The sequence below is a fragment of the Doryrhamphus excisus genome, chromosome 2, assembly GCF_030265055.1.
Source record: "Doryrhamphus excisus isolate RoL2022-K1 chromosome 2, RoL_Dexc_1.0, whole genome shotgun sequence".
NCBI lineage: Eukaryota > Metazoa > Chordata > Actinopteri > Syngnathiformes > Syngnathidae > Doryrhamphus > Doryrhamphus excisus.
In genome coordinates, this window is record NC_080467.1 from 1115140 (window position 1) to 1132805 (window position 17666).

Here is a 17666-nt window from a genome sequence, read left to right on the forward strand (position 1 = left end):
ATTTTTATTATTTTTTCTCCATGGGGAGCAGTTGACGACCGTTGCGGTTCTCTGCGCTTTGACTGCCATCAAGCCCGGCTAGTTTTCCAGGCAGCCTTACACAGATTCTAAATGTAACGTGTGTCAGGATGATCCCATGTTGTGCAACACGGCTATCAACTGTTGCCCATATTGGTCAATGTTATTGGCTACTTTTTCTTTTTTTGTTTAGTTTTTTTTTACATGTACATAAAATAAAATATACAAGCAATATCAGTGATGTCATGGATTGATTACTTAGAAGACGATACACTAATTCATCGCTGCTCTGAATTTGGTTGTTTTTCTCGATTTATGGTTTTTCAAAAATACATTAATAATCATGTTTAGTGGCTTGGAGAAGGGCCTTCTCGAACCTGCTGGTCTCTAGCGCCAGTCTGATGACCAAGCTAAAGGCTACACGGTGACTCAGATTCAATCTTACAAATGTGTCATGTGTAGACAACGGTAATTGAAGAGAAAAGGGGAACGTTCCATAGCTAATCAGTCACTTGGATTGTGAATGTGGATCTGAAATCAATGGATAGCAATCCAGGCACACTTTTTTTATTCATGTAATAGCAACACAAGTGTTTGCCATAACTTGCAATGAGTCTCTTATAGCGCTGTGGGGGAATTTTGGCCCACTCAACTTTGCAGAATTGTTGTCATTCCGCCACACTGGAGTGTTTTTTCCAACATGAAGCAGCTTTAGATAAGGTCATGCCACAGCATTTCAACCGGATTCAGGCCAGGACTTTGACTAAGGCACTCCAAAGTCTCAATTTTGTGTTTCCTCAGGATTTCTTTGCGGATTTTAGGGTTCCATTTATCACAGCAAGTCTTCCAGGTTGGGGTTTTGAGTCATTTTGGTTGAATGTCCACTCCTGGGAAGATTCACCACTCTTCCATGTTTCTGGGATTTGTAGATAATGGCTCTTACTGTGGTTTGCTGGAGTCCTAAAGCTCTATAAATGGCTTTATAACCTTTTTTCCAGACTGATAGATCTCAATTAATCTCAGTTAAGTTCTGTTTTAATTTGCTGAACAATCACATTTTCACACGTAGCTGTGCAGGTTTGGATTTTTTTTGCCTCCGTTAAGAATAAAAAGTTTAATTTAAATATGATATAGTTATTGTGTTTCAGTTGGTACGCATAAGTGTTAATTTGAAGCCGCAAATAAATACCGACGTACGACATATCACATTTTGAGATACTCAGTTTGACACTCCCTCCTGGAATCATCACGTCTGCTCTTATTTCATAGCTGTGGCTCGTCTTGGTGTCCTCATGCATTTCATGTCTCTGCACTCGGTTTCTGTGGGTGTAAATCCCCCCCCACAGCGAGCATTGAGTCACCAGGGAGGGATGGCCTGTAAAAGAGGCATGTGCTTGTCACATTTTTTATTACGCACACTGCAGGCAATAGCATGTGTTTTGCTTTATTTCTTAGTCACTTTATTAGTAACCGGAATAAAATAATTCCAGTAGAAATTGCGGGCGAATGCTGAAAACGGAAATATGTTGAATTATATGTTCGCCAACTGAGGATTGAACCAGCAATAATAATGTAAAATGTTTTTCCATTATTCGGGGCGGCCATTTAATTTGTCAAAAAAAATTTTTTTTTTTAATATTTCGAACTTAAACCCTGAAATCCAAAACACTCAGCCCGACAATGAGATGAGGCAATAAAACGTTAAAATGACGCAATAGGATGGCTAAGCGCATAAAGACATTTTTATGGCCATTTCAATTACTCGTGGATTTACGACATTCAGTGGTATTCTTGGAATGTAACTACAGTAGTATTTGTTTATTGGATAAGTGGTTTTGGAACTGACCTTGATAGGTGAATTTCCATAAAGTGTGATTTTATTTTTTTTTTATTTTATTTTTCTGTTTCCAACCTTCCAAACACGATTCTCGAACATTACAGGAACATTACTGCCACCTAGTGACCAGTGGAGTACATATCACTACATATTTGAATACGTCAACTGAATGCCTTATGTTTGTTATGTTTTACTCCATTTAGTATTTTTTAAACTGTGTTTTAGAGACTACAAATAGCATCAAATGATGATGCAACACTTCCAGTGGAAAGTACCATCTGGTTGCTCCTCTGCAGTATTTGGAGGTTTTGAGCATCAAGCGTCAGCGTCAAGCCTCCTTCAGGCAATCGTTATCTCAGTGGGTTCTTTGGCTCAGAACATAGCGAGCAGGTGAGGCAGGCAGGCGAGCTGCATTGTCAATCACTGTTCAGTCATATAATCCATATTTTTTTTTTGGGGGGGGGGGGTGCAGTAAAACAGAAAAAAAATGAGCAGTGACAGTGATGAGAGATTTGCCACGAAGACGAGCGAAAGCAACACATCAACAAATCTCTCGCCTTTGCACACATGCTTAAGGACAAAATGGCCGCTGTCATTTATTCCCTTTGGGCGTAGTGGCACACATTCCAGCACTATCTAAGATGCTGGTTTAGATATGTGGAGTAAACACCCTCGGAGGAATAGACGCATACTCGACATTTTTATGATGTGACCTAAAGGTTTCGCAGGTTTGATCATTTTTTTTTACAATTAATTGAAAATAGCCAGTCAGACTGTGAACTATGGCATTGCTGCAATGAATGATAATACACATAGTGTGGAAGTGGTAGTGTGCGAGAAATGATTTGAACCACACTATTAAACTTGCAATTCAATCTACTTCGGTGTTAGCTAGTGTGTGGCTTTTTTTTCCCATCAGTGTTCAACTGCGGCAATTGTTTTAATGGTAATGGTAATTTTACAATCAGTAACTGTTATATTTGTTCACTTCCTGCTTTCCGAATATAGTTAAAAAATTTTTTTTACATTTTATTTTTTTTTATATATTTTTTGTATTCTTATATTTATATATATTTTTTATTTTTAAATTTTTTTTAATTTAATTTTTTTTTTTTTGTTTGCCACGTACCGAAGTAGGAGGTGATATGAGCATCCAATGCCATAATGTGTACCATAGTAAGTGTCAATATAGTGATATATATAGCACATCATGACATCCTTGTATTTAGCAAACATCAACTGCTTGTATTTTTTCTTGAATTGGCTCATCGTTGTGCATTGTTTGATTCCCTTACTCAATCCATTCCATAGTTTGATTCCACATACTGAAATGCTATGGCTAGCATAACGTAGTCCTAGCATAGAAGTGTTTCAAGTGTACTTCTTCCCTGAGATCATATTTCTCCTCTCTTGTAGAGAAGTATTGGATGACATTTTTAGCTAATTGGTTATTTTTAGCCTTATGCATTATTTTAGCTGTTTGAAGATGAACTATATCAGCAAGTTGAAGTATTTGTGATTTTACATATAAGGAGTAAAAGCTGTAGTAATTCCACATCTGATCAAACTTACTTGATATTTTTCAGATCAAATCATGTCGATGTTTGAACTTGATCACCAAGTGGTGCGTCATTGATTTATTAGGCGAGTCTGAAAAGCGGCATAAACCCTTTCTAAAATGCAACCCCATCACTGAGTAGCGACAGAGCCAAGAAGACAGAGGTTGGACTCATTCCTCTGTTGCCTGGCAACAACTTGACTTCCTGGCGAAACGCGCATCCAAAAACCAAAAAACATTAAAAGTGGCATGAATGAAAATTAATGAATGAATGAAAAGCTTGTTGTTCGTGTATATGATATTATGGCCAGTGAGTGTACTTCAGGTTTGTGTACATTTTTGGTAGTGCTTAATTTTTCATATACATAAGTGTGATATGTATGTCACGATTCAGCATGTATGAACTGGTTCTTCCAAGCAGCAGCAGCAGATAGCAGCTGCCTCACTGTTGATATCAAAACATAGTATACAGTCCATACGCTTGTATGCATACACACGCTGTACTTATACACCAAACATTACACAGTAATCCCGTGTTTTCCCAGGCCTTCATGCTCATACTCTTTAGATTTAAATGCTGACATTTGGACACATGATCTCACACGGCAGCTGACTTTTATCCTTCAAATTCTTGACATAAGAAGAATTGTGCTGACTTCCTTCATGGATGAATGCAATGGAAATCTGGGAAATCTGGGAAATCTGGGAGAAAAAGGAGTAGCAAACGGCAGTGGGATCCGATCCGTGTGTGCAATTACTGCTAATGATACGCTTCCATGCAAGCTGTGTCCATAATTAACTTTAGTGGAAGCCCAGCCTGTCTGGGAAGATCCTCGCAGGAAAAGGTAAAACCTTCCATGACATTATTCCTTAAATTAGGCACGCTTGGTGGTAAATACCGAGGCTTAGAAGGTGTGGTGAAGTACTAAGTACTCCCTTAGAACAACAGTGCATACACTCGTTCATGTTCAATACAAGAAAACTATCAAATAATACACCTGTTACTGACACTTTATTCATTTATTATGGTGGCTGTAGTTAGCCGTAGCGTAGCGTAGCTTAGCACGTTGCATCATAGTGGGAGGTCGTCTTGTGCACCGAGCCGTAGCATCGTAGCATCAGCCAATAGAGCAAGAGAACACCATTAGTGACACATCGGAACAGTGGGAAGCTTTCCAGCACGCTGGGAATAATGGGAGGGGGTGGGGGTGCTTTCTACACCACCGCAGTGTATAGTATGTACTATGCAGTAATATCAGTATTATGTCCAAATATAGCCAGAAGTACTTAGAGAAAAAACACGATAATGTTGACTTGATCACAGGACAAACAAGTGCTGATATTATGTGGAATTTCAATGAATTAATCAATGTATCAATGATTAATTGATTAATGGACAACTATTTTGGTGTTAATCGTTTTTAAATCGATTCATCAACAGCGCTGGTTGACATTTTTGCCTCTTTTTAAATATGTTGCGTATCAAAACCACATCATATTGATTAGTCCAGGTGTCTGAACGAATCGAAAGAACAAGCTTCAGATTAATCGACAAAGTTAATCTAGCCCTCACCTATCATCAAAACCACCAAATCAACCAATCACCATCAAAACTACATCATATTGATTAGTCCAGATGACTGAACGAATCGAAAGAACAAGCTTCAGATTAATCGACAAAGTTAATCTAGCCCTCACCTATCATCAAAACCACCAAATCAACCAATCACCATCAAAACCACATTATATTGATTTGTCCAGATGACTGAACGAATCGAAAGAACAAGCCTCAGATTAATCGACAAAGTTAATCTCGCCCTCACCTATCATCAAAATCACCAAATCAACCAATCACCATCAAAACCACATCATATTGATTAGTCCAGATGACCGAACGAATCGAAAGAACAAGCCTCAGATTAATCGACAAAGTTAATCTAGCCATCACCTATCATCAAAACCACCAAATCAACCAATCACCATCAAAACTACATCATATTGATTAGTCCAGATGACTGAACGAATCGAAAGAACAAGCTTCAGATTAATCGACAAAGTTAATCTCGCCCTCACGTAGTAGAAAACTGAAAAATATTAATCTCATCATGCTCGTAGCTAGCCAATACTGATACTACTCTTGGTATCAAGGTGGTCTGAGGGTCGTGGGGGTGCTGGAGCCTATCCCAGCTGTCTTCGGGCGAGAGGCGGGGTACACTCTGGACTGGTGGCCAGCCAATCACAGGGCACATATAGACAAACAACCATTCACACTCACATTCATACCTATGGACAATTTGGGGGGAGGAAACCGGAGTACCCGGAGAAAACCCACGCATGCATGGGGAGAACATGCAAACTCCACACAGAGATGGCCGGGTTTGGAATTGAACTCGGGTCTCCTAGCTGTGAGGCCTGTGCGCTAACCACTGGGGGCCACCGTGCAATCCCGGTCCACAATTAACTCAAGTTAATTCATGATAGCACAGACATCAAACAGCGATGTATGATCTTAAAATCCGAGGCTGGTACTGGTGGATTGGGTGTTGCGAGACCTGGTGCATGTCTCTAGAACTGATTAATCTAAGGATTTATGGCTAGCTCTTATTGATCCGGGAAGCTACAATCTATGTTGTTGTATTTCTCGCTTGTCAAACCAGACATCCGGTCGCACAACCCGAATACACAACATGATACGATGTACTGTAGTACGATATCTACAGTACACGCACCAAAACTTGTTTGTTGTTTCAAGGACATTCAAGGACAAATCTTTGAATGTAACCTTGGTCAGCGTGTTGGGGATTCCTATGACCAATAAGTCAACGGAACATGTCATTTTTTTACTCGATGTATATAATTTAAATGTATTATGGTCCTTTACCATTACGGTTGTTTACCACTCAAGGTATTAAATGGATCGCCACCGGAGTGTTCGGGTTTCAGGACTTTACATCTAGACTAGAGCAGTCCTATCTAGTCACTGAGCATGAACCTGAACGGTCCATGCTAACTATCTGATACCTTGGACAAATGGTACGAATGACAACATTGACACACTTTGGAACAATTACCGTACATCGTTTTCGGCCATTAAGAAAAACGAACTACAGTAGTTGACATTATTATGCAAATGGCGATGGAATCAAATACGGAGCTTTGGCGTGTCTCCAGAGCTTTTCCACTTCATTGTCCTTGATGCTACCGAGTGGAGTTGGATTCTTCAGTATCTCATCGACTTTACAACGTAATAAAGATCCTTTATGTCGCATATTAGCATTAGCCTGTTTGTTTTAAAGCTGATCAATATTGACGTTGACTCTGTTGACGGCTGTTTACTAAAAGACTGCGTGAAGCAATGAAGCAAGAGTCTTCGGGTAAACAGAGACCGAATGTGAGACTGGGATGGGCTGCCCGAAGGAAAGCCAGGAGGAGACTTGATACATTTTTCAAGGATTTGGGTGTGGTTGACTATTTACATGACAAAGCATAGGTCAAGTCATGTGGACTACATACTAAGACTGTAAGACCAGCAACAGCAACCATGCGCTAGTCCCAGCGGTGGTCCAAAAGGTGGTCCAAAACCCTTCAAACAGCGTCTCGTGTTGTTCTTCTCCTCCCTTTGGTGACTCCTCAAATATTTCCATAAGTGGACAGATTGAGTAAACATCGGCGATGCCGACGTTTCAGTTTGAGTGGCGCTGTGGCCACGAGCATGCATGGGGCCCGCCCGTCCCCGCCGTCCCCGCCCTCCTCGCCCCCAGGATGTGGTTGAGCCCCAGCCCCAGGCCTCCCCGAGCAGCTGTCAGCAGGCTCTGGAGACGGAAAGAAAGAGATCGGCCCTGCCCCCAACTTTACCAGCATGGTTGCTCGGCTGCAAGGCCTGTCGGGGGGCGGGGGGATGGGCGTTCCGTGTGGAAAGCATGGAGAAGATACTGGGAATGTCTCAACATCTCATGGATTTCGTTTGTTATCTCATATCTTAGCTTCTTTTCTGAAGCCACAATCAGACACATAACTAATATTAATATTACTATATTCCACAATTTGTTGCCTTTGTGATGATTATCTGTTGACATTTGTACCATGTGACAAATTTTCAATGAGACATCGCTCCAGGGAGTTTTATCGGAAATTTAACAGGTTGACACGTATTCAACAGCAGTACGTGTCAGGTTGTTTACAATATGAGGTTGGCTTCGGGCACATACTGATACAAGCATGCTCATATTTTCATAAGGAAATTGGAGTACCATTCCTCATATTATCTCATGTATTTGTACTTTATATTCATTTTTTGAGCGTATCACCGATACGGTTTGTCATGTTGATAAGGTTTGCAGTGCAAGCTATCTTAGCACGGTCACTTTAAAAAGAATCAGTCACAACCGATGACTAAGTCAATGACTTCTTTGGGAAACTAATCAATAACGACTGGCATCCCTTGGAATATGGCGGTTCGATTATCACTCCTTCGCTATATCATGGTTTTGCAGATCTGGGGATCTGCAAAACTTCTGGGAATTGGATACCTTTCATGCAGTTTGCTTATTCAAGCAACATTTTTACATACTATGAGAGCGACGTCCGGCATCCGAGTGGATCCCTGTTGGGAAAAAATACTCATGTCTACCAAAGTCTGATTTTTATATGATATCGTCCTTTAATTGTTAGTCAAAACATACTGAAATATAAGCGATATGCAGTATTCTGGTCACTAGGCGGCAGTAATGATACAACACATTGAGACATTACCTTACATTACATTACCTTAACACTGCACAAAGTCGTGAAGTCAGCTACGGCATGTCCCAAATCAATTTGAGTTTTAGGTTAGCTTGGTAGCCTGTTAGCTAGCGGTTGTTTTGAGTCGCTGCAGAAGTTGCAATGTAATGGTAATGGTAATGGTAATGGTAATGGTAATGGTAATGGTAATGGTAATGGTAATGGTAATGGTAATGGTAATGGTTTAATTTCATTTGAACATGCATCAGATTACAATTGAGTGCATCCCATAATCAGTTCCCAGTTCCACATGTCCAAAAGGAGTAGGAAGAAGCAAAGCTTATTAAATCCTACCCCTCCATCTGGTACTTTTACAATCAGTAACTGTTACATTTGTTCACTTCCTGCTTTCCATAATACAGTTTAAGGTTTTTTTTGTTTTTTTTTAAATAATGTCGACTATAGGGTTGTAATTTCATGTCTACAGTGCTCTAAAAATATTTTAAAAATATATTTAAAGAGCTTTTTTGTACTCTAACGATGAAAATATTCTATTTATTAACATTGAATCCTATATCACTGAGATTCATTTAACATGTCTTTGGTCCCTCGTTTATCGCGGTCTGCGTAATTAATTACAGTGGAATCCCAGTTCGCATATACCTCGGAAATTTAGGCTAACATTTTACGATTAGCGTAAAATTTGTTGTGTTATTAATACACCGCACAAGTATTTCGACACGGCCACCATTAGCAGCCAATTAGCATGCTACCAAACTGGAAACCAGAACCGGAAGTCCTTGTCCCCACAACTCCGTATATAGTAAGGTCATAAGCAGTTCACTCTTAGCTAAAAAAAAAAAAAAAAGCTAATAGCAAAGTGTTTTCTGCATGTAAACTATAATTGGGAAACTATTTTTAATTTTTAACTATTTTGTGGGTTTACATTTTTGGCTTTTTGGAACAAATTCATTTGATTTACATTATTTCTTATGTAAAAAAATCGATTTGGTTAGAGTACGTTTTGGTTAGAGTCCGACCTTCCGGAACAGACTAATGTCGCTAACCAAGGTCCTGCTGTACTTTTCAAAAGTCATTTTCCAAACCCTGTCGCTACGTGTGCGTACAGCTTGACCCCTGCGTCGCCGCCATTGTCTCGCTAATCCAGCACTATTAACAACGCCGCTAGCAACGCGTAGCCGAGCTGCAAAAGGCTTCAGAAACTCTCGCTAGCAAAGAGACTGCAATCTAATTAAGCCTGAAGAAATGCGGAAGGGGGGGGGGGGGGGGGGGCAAGAAGGGTGCATGTGTGTGAGGTTAACAGGATCTGGTGGATTAGCGCCTGTTGAAAATAGACTCGGCCCTTGGCTGGCGTCCGTGCCAAAGTTGCCTCGACGGAAATCACACTGAGATGGTTCATGCGATGCATTAGAAATTATGTGAACATTGAAGTCATATTTTCATCATTTTACGTGAAAAAATCAAAACATCTGGTGTCAAATATGATTATATTCACTTCCGGTGTGGACTAAACACGTTCTAGTATCACTAAAACCACGACACATGGTTTTAAATCAGACATCACGGCTTCTAAAAATGCAATTTGGCAACTGGTTAACTGGTCCGGACTGAATTTCCGCCAAGCAGTTCGAAACTGAATATTTTTGTAGTGAGAACATAGAAAACCTGTGTGACTTTCTCAATACCAGTTTTAAGAAACCTTAAGAAAAACCTCTTACGTGGGGAAGAAGGACAAAGAAGCCAGAAACTTACCACTTCCACACTGAATGAGAGGAGAACCTTTTTTTTTTTGGTTCCAGTGGCTCTCAGCCATGACAGTTCTGCTTGTCACCAGCCTTGTAATCTATCGTTACAATCGATCAGAATCGATCAGAATACTACATATAAGTTGTCTTTCAATATTTTCGATAAATTGTAGGCCATAACCAACCAAGAAACATCGATCATTTATTAATTATTCTGGAGTAAGGTTTTACAAACATATACTTACACACATACTTCACACTAGTACTTCACACTATTGCTAAGCTAGTCCATCATAATGGGACAAAAGTTCAGGAAACAACACAAAAAACACAATATCCAAAATATTGCACAAAGATACTAAGTGTGTATGTGGCTTTTATGATGCATCTACCTGTAGTATATTTATTAAAGGCTAAAGCTAGCTCAAGTGTGAATGAGCGTATCAATTAGTCATTCATGTTAAGCGGCATAGAAAATGTATGGATAAGAATAGAATCAGTTAAGCAGTACAAAATACACAATATAAAGAAATAAACAATATAAACAACCCAAGTATTAACAAATCAACAATTTTACTACATTTTAACAGAGTTATAAAAATAGATAATATGAAATGAGATGAAATATATGACCAGTCTATACACTATGAGATCTCAAACACGCGGCCCGCGGGCCAAATGTGGCCCGCAGGACACTAGTTTGAGGCCCCCGCCTTGATATGAAAGTTTAATGTTTTGATATGGATGCTGTATGGTATCATGTACCCAGAAATAAATTATTACGTTTGATTCATGTTCATGTTAAAGGTTAAATAACTGTTAATAGTTATCCTCCCTATCCGTGTGGAAGTGGTAAGTTTTTGGCTATTTAAGTTGAAAGGAAATAACTTGAAGGCTACCGTTTAGGTCGCTAGCTCTCTAGTTTGCGAGTTAGCATGTGTCTCAAGACCCTGCAGTTGCGCAATATGTTGTAAATAAAAAGAGTATTAATGTGACTATAGTCGTGTTTTGTCATGTCTACAGGGCTCTAATAATGCTTTGTTCATTTTAATATGAAAAAAATCATTTGTCTACCCACCAACTATATGTGCTTTCTTAAGTTTTTATTATTTGCCGTTTTATTATTATTATTATTATATTTATTTATTACTGATTGATTGATTTTCTTTATTCTTGATTTGTTTATTTTTCATCTTATTTTGTGTAGAAAAATAAAAATGAAGATATTTGAGAACAGTGGAATGTTTTATCAGAGCTTTTCTTGTAGAAAATCGGAATCAAAGCAAAATTCATTTTTCAGTTTTTAATAAATGCGTTTTTTTTTTTTTTTGAAAACCTGATGCGACCCAGTCTCACCCAGACCCTAGCTCCAGTGGCCCCCAAGTAAATTGAGTTTGAGACCCCTGGTATATGCATTTGTGCGTACTTTTACTTTGCTGTTTTAAGAGGTGTAATGTTGGCAAAGGAATTCAACGATCATGAAGGGAAATAAAAACATAAATATATAAATATGTTGAAGTTGTTGTTCGACTATGGAGCTTTCTTGCTTTCTATAAGCCAGATTGCATCTGAGCTAGCACAGCTGAAGCCTGGGAACTGTTGATTCTTCAATATTGCACCGTGTGTGTGTGTGTGTGTGTGTGTGTGTGTGTGTGTGCACAAGTCAATTCCTGTTTTCATCCTTGATTTCTCCCAGCTACGCACAGCGAACGTCTTCATCATCCCGTGAAGCAAAAAGAAAGGAAGCTAGCTTGAAGCCGTCCCTGCCCTCCCTCATATTTGACATTCTTTGGCCTTGTATGGTAGATCAGCATCAGATGTTGCTCCACGGGAGAATAATAATAAGTGGAGCTTGCTGAGACCTCTATGCCCCCCCACCCTACCACCCACCCCCACCACCCCCACCACACCACACTGCAGTGAAGAGAAGCTGCTTATGTCATTCTTCAACTTGGAAGCATTTTTGCTTATGTAGCACTAAATTACACTCGCTAAATAGTGAGTATGCTATTTTATTGACATATTCAACATAACCTTTCACCCTCACTTTGCAGTATTTTATACTAACGACTTCATTACACAGGTTAAATATGTAGTATGCATGTACCACAATTTGTACATACCTTTTCTGATTCTGTTGCTTTATCTTTATCTTGTAATGCTAATGCTAATGCTAATGCTAACGCTAATGCTAATGGTTTTATTTCATTTGAACATGCATCAGATTCCAATTGAGTGCATCCCATAATCAGTTCCCAGTTCCACATGTCCAAAAGGAGTAGGAAGAAGCAAAGCTTATTAAATCCTACCCCTCCATCTGGTACTTTTACAATCAGTAACTGTTACATTTGTTCACTTCCTGCTTTCCATAATACAGTTTTAAGTTTTTTTTTTTTTTAAATAATGTCGACTATAGGGTTGTAATTTCATGTCTACAGTGCTCTAAAAATGTTAAAAAATATATATTTAAAGAGCTTTTTTGTACTTTAACTATGAAAATATTCTATTTATTAACATTGAATCCTATATCAATAAGATTCATTTAACATGTCTTTGGTCCCTCGTTTATAGCGGTGTGTGTAACTAATTACAGTGGAATCTCCGTTCGCAACTGCTACATTTGTTCACTTCCTGCTTTCCTAATATTATTTAAGGTTTGTTTTTATTTTATTTTTTAACTTAATTTTTAAATTTTTTAATTTTTTAAAAAATATATTTAAAGAGCTTTTTGTACTCTAACTATGAAAATATTCTATTTATTAACATTGAATCCTATATCAACGAGATTAATTTAATATGTCTTTGATCCCTCGTTTATAGCGGTGTATAAACTTTTAAATAATTTTAAATTAAAAAAATTTAAAATTTAATTTTAAAATTTTAAATTATCTATTATCTAAATTATCTAAATTAAAAAAATTTAAAATTTAATTTTAAAATTTTAAATTAAAATTATTTAAAAGTTTATACACCGCTATAAACGAGGGACCAAAGACATATTAAATTAAATTTTAAAATTTTAAATTTTAATTTAATATATCTTTTAAATTTAAAATTTTTAAAAAATTTTAAAATTTTAAAATTTTAAAATTTTAAAATTTTAAAATTTTAAAATTTTAAAATTTTAAAATTTTTAAATGTTTAAATGTTTAAATTTTTAATTTTTTAAATTTTAAAATGTTTAAATTTTAAAATTTTAAAATTTTTAAATTTTTAAATTTTTAAATTTTTAAATTTTTAAAAATTTTTAAATTTTTATATAAAAAATAAAATACAAATTTCTACCGCTTTTTCCTCATAAGGGTTGGTTAAAAAAATATAGATAAGCTGCTCGTTTGTTGTTCTTTTCAGACAAAGCCATCGATCATCACCTTACTCTAAAATGGTGACATCCAGCAGAGAGGCAACATGTTTCACACCCACCATTCCCAGCGGTAATATCTCTGTCTAACAGCTCCCTCATCCTCGTACAGGATTTCCACGCTGCCAGCTCAAATATGAGGGACTCACACACAAACACCTACACACGCAGAAATCAACAAATGACTGATTTTATGACAATGATAATATGATGGACACCATTGGTGACCCCAACATGATCCAATGTGGCATCGCAAAGAACATGAAGTCTTTATTCTTATTCTAACCAGCACAATGAATATCCAGAGAGCAAACTTAAAACCAATAACCATATGAGTGTGATGCACGCCTTGTCGGGTCTGACACGATATATAATATTTCATTCATGAAACGTGTGGGGTTCACCTTCAAAAATGCAGAAATGAATGACCTGCTAATTAAATGTGGCGCAATCGGAAATGATTAAGGTGCAAAATAGATTATTATAATGAAAAGCCCTGCAGTGCACAGGCTGTTGCTCGTACGCTCGTACCGAAATGTGACACGAACGCACGTTCAGCTGCAAATACAGTCGTGTGTCATGAGCTCACAATTCAAACAATCCGGGCTCTGATTCACGATGGCGTAACCCGGTGACCAGAATCGGATTCAGACTAACCTGATGCCAGCTGGGTGAGTCATGCAGACTGGAATTTACGACACAGAGGCACCAGGAACACAGATGAATAATGAAAAATAGGATATATATGTATATATATACATATATCATTATATATTAAATGAATATAATAAAAAATAAGATCACATTTGACAATTATTGTTGTTGTTGTGAATGAAGGCACAGAAAAGCACAAATCTCAGATTTTGCTCCTTTTATTCTTTGTGGGTTGACCGGGTGTGTCTCCATGGAAAAGTCATTCAGTTATTTATTTTCTATGCCGCTTAATCCTCATTAAGTCTGCCAGCCAATCACAGGGCCTATATAGACAAACAAGCATTCACACCAATGTGCAATTTATTTTTTAATTTTATTTTTTTTATTTTTATTTTCATTAAAAATGTTAAATTTAATGTTTTTTTTAAATTAATTATTTTTTTTATTTCATTTAAAATTGTTTTTTTCTCATTCATTCATTTTCTTACGCTTTTCCTCACGAGGTGCGCTGGGGGTGCTGGAGCCTATCCCAGCTGTCTTTGGGAGAGGCGGGGTACACCCTGGACTGGTGGCCAGCCAATCACAGGGCCTATATAGACAAACAACCATTCACATCAATGGGCAATTTATTTTTTAATTTTATTTTTTATTTTTTTTTTCATTAAAAAATGTTAAATTTAATGTAATTTTTTTTAATTTAATTTTTTTTATTTAATTAAAAAAACTTTTTTTTCATTCATTTTCTTCCGCTTTTCCTCACGAGGTGTGCAGGGGGTGCTGGAGCCTATCCCAGCTGTCTTTAGGCGAGAGGCGGGGTACACCCTGGACTGGTGGCCAGCCAATCACAAGGCACATATAGACAAACAACCATTCACACCAATGGCCAATTTGTTATTTTATTTTATTTTTGAAATGATTTTTTTCATCAAAAAAATGTTACATTTAATGATTTTTAAAAAAAATTAATTAAAAATATTTTTTCATTCATTCATTCATTCATTTTCTACCGCTTATCGTCACGAGGGTCGGGGTGGCGGGGGGGGGGGGGGGGTGCTGGTCGCCAGCCAATTACAGGGCACATATGGACAAACAACCATTCACACTAATGGGCAATTTATTTTTTTTTTTTTATTTTTTTTTTTTCATTAAAAAAATGTTACATTTAATGAATTATTATTTTTTGATTAAAACATTTTTTTATTTAATTAAAAAAAGATATATTTTAAAATTTTATTCCTAAAAAAAAAACAAAAAAAACAAAGGGCAATTTAAAGTGGTCGATGAACCTATCATGAAACCCATGTCCGCACGTTGGGAACATGCACGCTCCGCATGAAGATGTCCAAGAAACATTCAAATCTTCTGACTGTGTGGCCAACATGCTAACCACTTTCACCCTGTGCGGCCTAAAGGAATGCATTAGCCGGGAATCGAACCTGGGTCAACTGCTTGGAAGGCAGCAATGCTCACCGGTATCCCACCAACACTGTACTTGCAGGGCAAATGGTCTTTCTTTTTAAAAAATTACAACTAAATTTCAGGAATAATTGAAGTTTATTCTCATTTTTTTCTCTTCGGTAAACATGAACTAGTTTGGCCTTTTTTTGGAGCCAGGTCACGATGTCACCGGGTTCACTCGCGTTCTGCTGAATAGCATCGGCAGTCGTTAAGGGATTGAAAGTCTATTCTGTGCATGTGGAAGGCAGGAGGAGGATTCCATGTTTGCAATTAGACAGACGTTGTCCATTTACGGGAAAGACTCCCACAGAGCAGATGCAGCCTGCGGTGGAAGCGTTTAAAAACGTCTTAAGCTTGTAAAAATGTCTCATTGCTGACTCTCGTAAAGTAGAAACAAAAGAATAGAAACATGGCTTATAAAGATGGACGATAATGATAATTAATGAAGGTAATGTGTCACCTGTAGGTTAAAAAAATATGTATGTTTACAATTGGTGCAGTTTTACAGAAGGTTTCCCCAAAATTACAATGTTGGGAGATACCATTGCAGATTATTACAAAGTGTACCACCATTTCATATCCAAACATTTGCATTATTCATTTGGATTCATGCGAATTAATGAAATAGATCCATAAATTTGGCCTGTTTTTTTCTAAATGTACAGCGGTGTGAAAAAGGAAGAAAGTAATTAAATGGAAAATGTTATAAAGCAATTTCTAAAGCTTTAGGACTCCAGGAAACCACAGCGAGAGCCATTTTCCACAAATGGCGACAACATGGAACAGCGGTGAACCTTCCTAGGAGTGGCTGGCTGAACAAAATTACCCCGATAATACAGTGACGACTCATCCAAGAGGTCACAAAAGACCCCACAACAACTGGCAAAATTATTAGTAGTTCTAAAAACAAAACCACTGCTAGACAAAAAAAAAAAACATCGAGACTTGTCTCTCAATTTTACCAAAAAGTTGAAGTTTTGGGAAAGTATTTGTCCCATTACATCTGACATAAAAGTGACACAGAATTTAATAAAAACAACATCATACCAACAGTAAAATACCGTGGTGGTAGTGTGATGGTCTGGGGCTGTTTTGCTACTTTTGGCCCTGGAAGGCTTGCTGGGATGAAATTGTTTGAGTTCCTTACTCAATCCATTCCATAGTTTGATTCCACATACTGAAATGCTATGGCTAGCATAACGTAGTCCTAGCATAGAAGTGTTTCAAATGTACTTAGATCATATTTCTATTGGATGACATTTTTAGCTAATTGGTTATTTTTAGCCTTATGCATTATTTTAGCTGTTTGAAGATGAACTATATCAGCAAGTTGAAGTATTTGTCATTTTAGAAATTTAGAGATTTTAGAGTCTAAGCATCAAAGCAGAAACTGTAGTAATTCCACATCTGATCAAACTTACTTAAGATTTGTCAGATCAAATCATGAACTTGTGTGATCATCATATATAAACACAAACATGATGCTGTTTTCCTCCCCTCCATCTTAAGAATACCGCCCTACAGGAAGTTGCCCCATGTGGCTCATCGCTAAAACTGGTTTAAAACCGGCACTGGTTGTATCTGTTTGATGATTTGTGTAGGGTTTAGTCTCCAGTCTAGTGGGCGACTCGCCTGTCTGTGCGTATCCTGTGATTGACTGACCAACAGTCCAAAGTGATCAGCTGGGATAGGCTCCAGCTTCCTGCGACCCTGAACAGTATAAAGGTTAGAAAATGGATGGATGGTGTTAGGTTTAAAGACACAGCAGGTTCTGCTTAGACATAATGATGTGGAAAGCTGTGAAGGAGGAAGGGGTGAAGACGAGGGGGGTCGGGGGGGGGTGGGGGTGGGGGGGCTGTGACAGCTGTCACACTAACATTCTCTTCTCTTTGTGAGTAGACATTCAGGGACAAGGGTTGGGTTGGGGTTGGGAGGTGGATGGGGGTCGGAGCACCCTCACCGCACAGCTGCCACAGAGCTGTCACTCACCGTGTTATCTGGCCCCCTCATCTGGACTGGCTGATGGGCCCACTGGACACTGTGGGGCCATTATAATTATTATTACAATTATTTATATTATGTACATGTACAACAGGGGAATAGGTTGCACTCATTAGTAAATTATTTCCTGTTTACTACAAAATATCTGCCTTAAAATATAAGTCAAATGATGCTGGAAATGTTAGCATATCTAAATAGAGCAAGCTTTTTAATTTTAATACAATTTTAAAGTAATATCTTGTCCACTATAGTAAAATAAGTCAAACACTGCCATCTAGTGGCAAAAGTTAA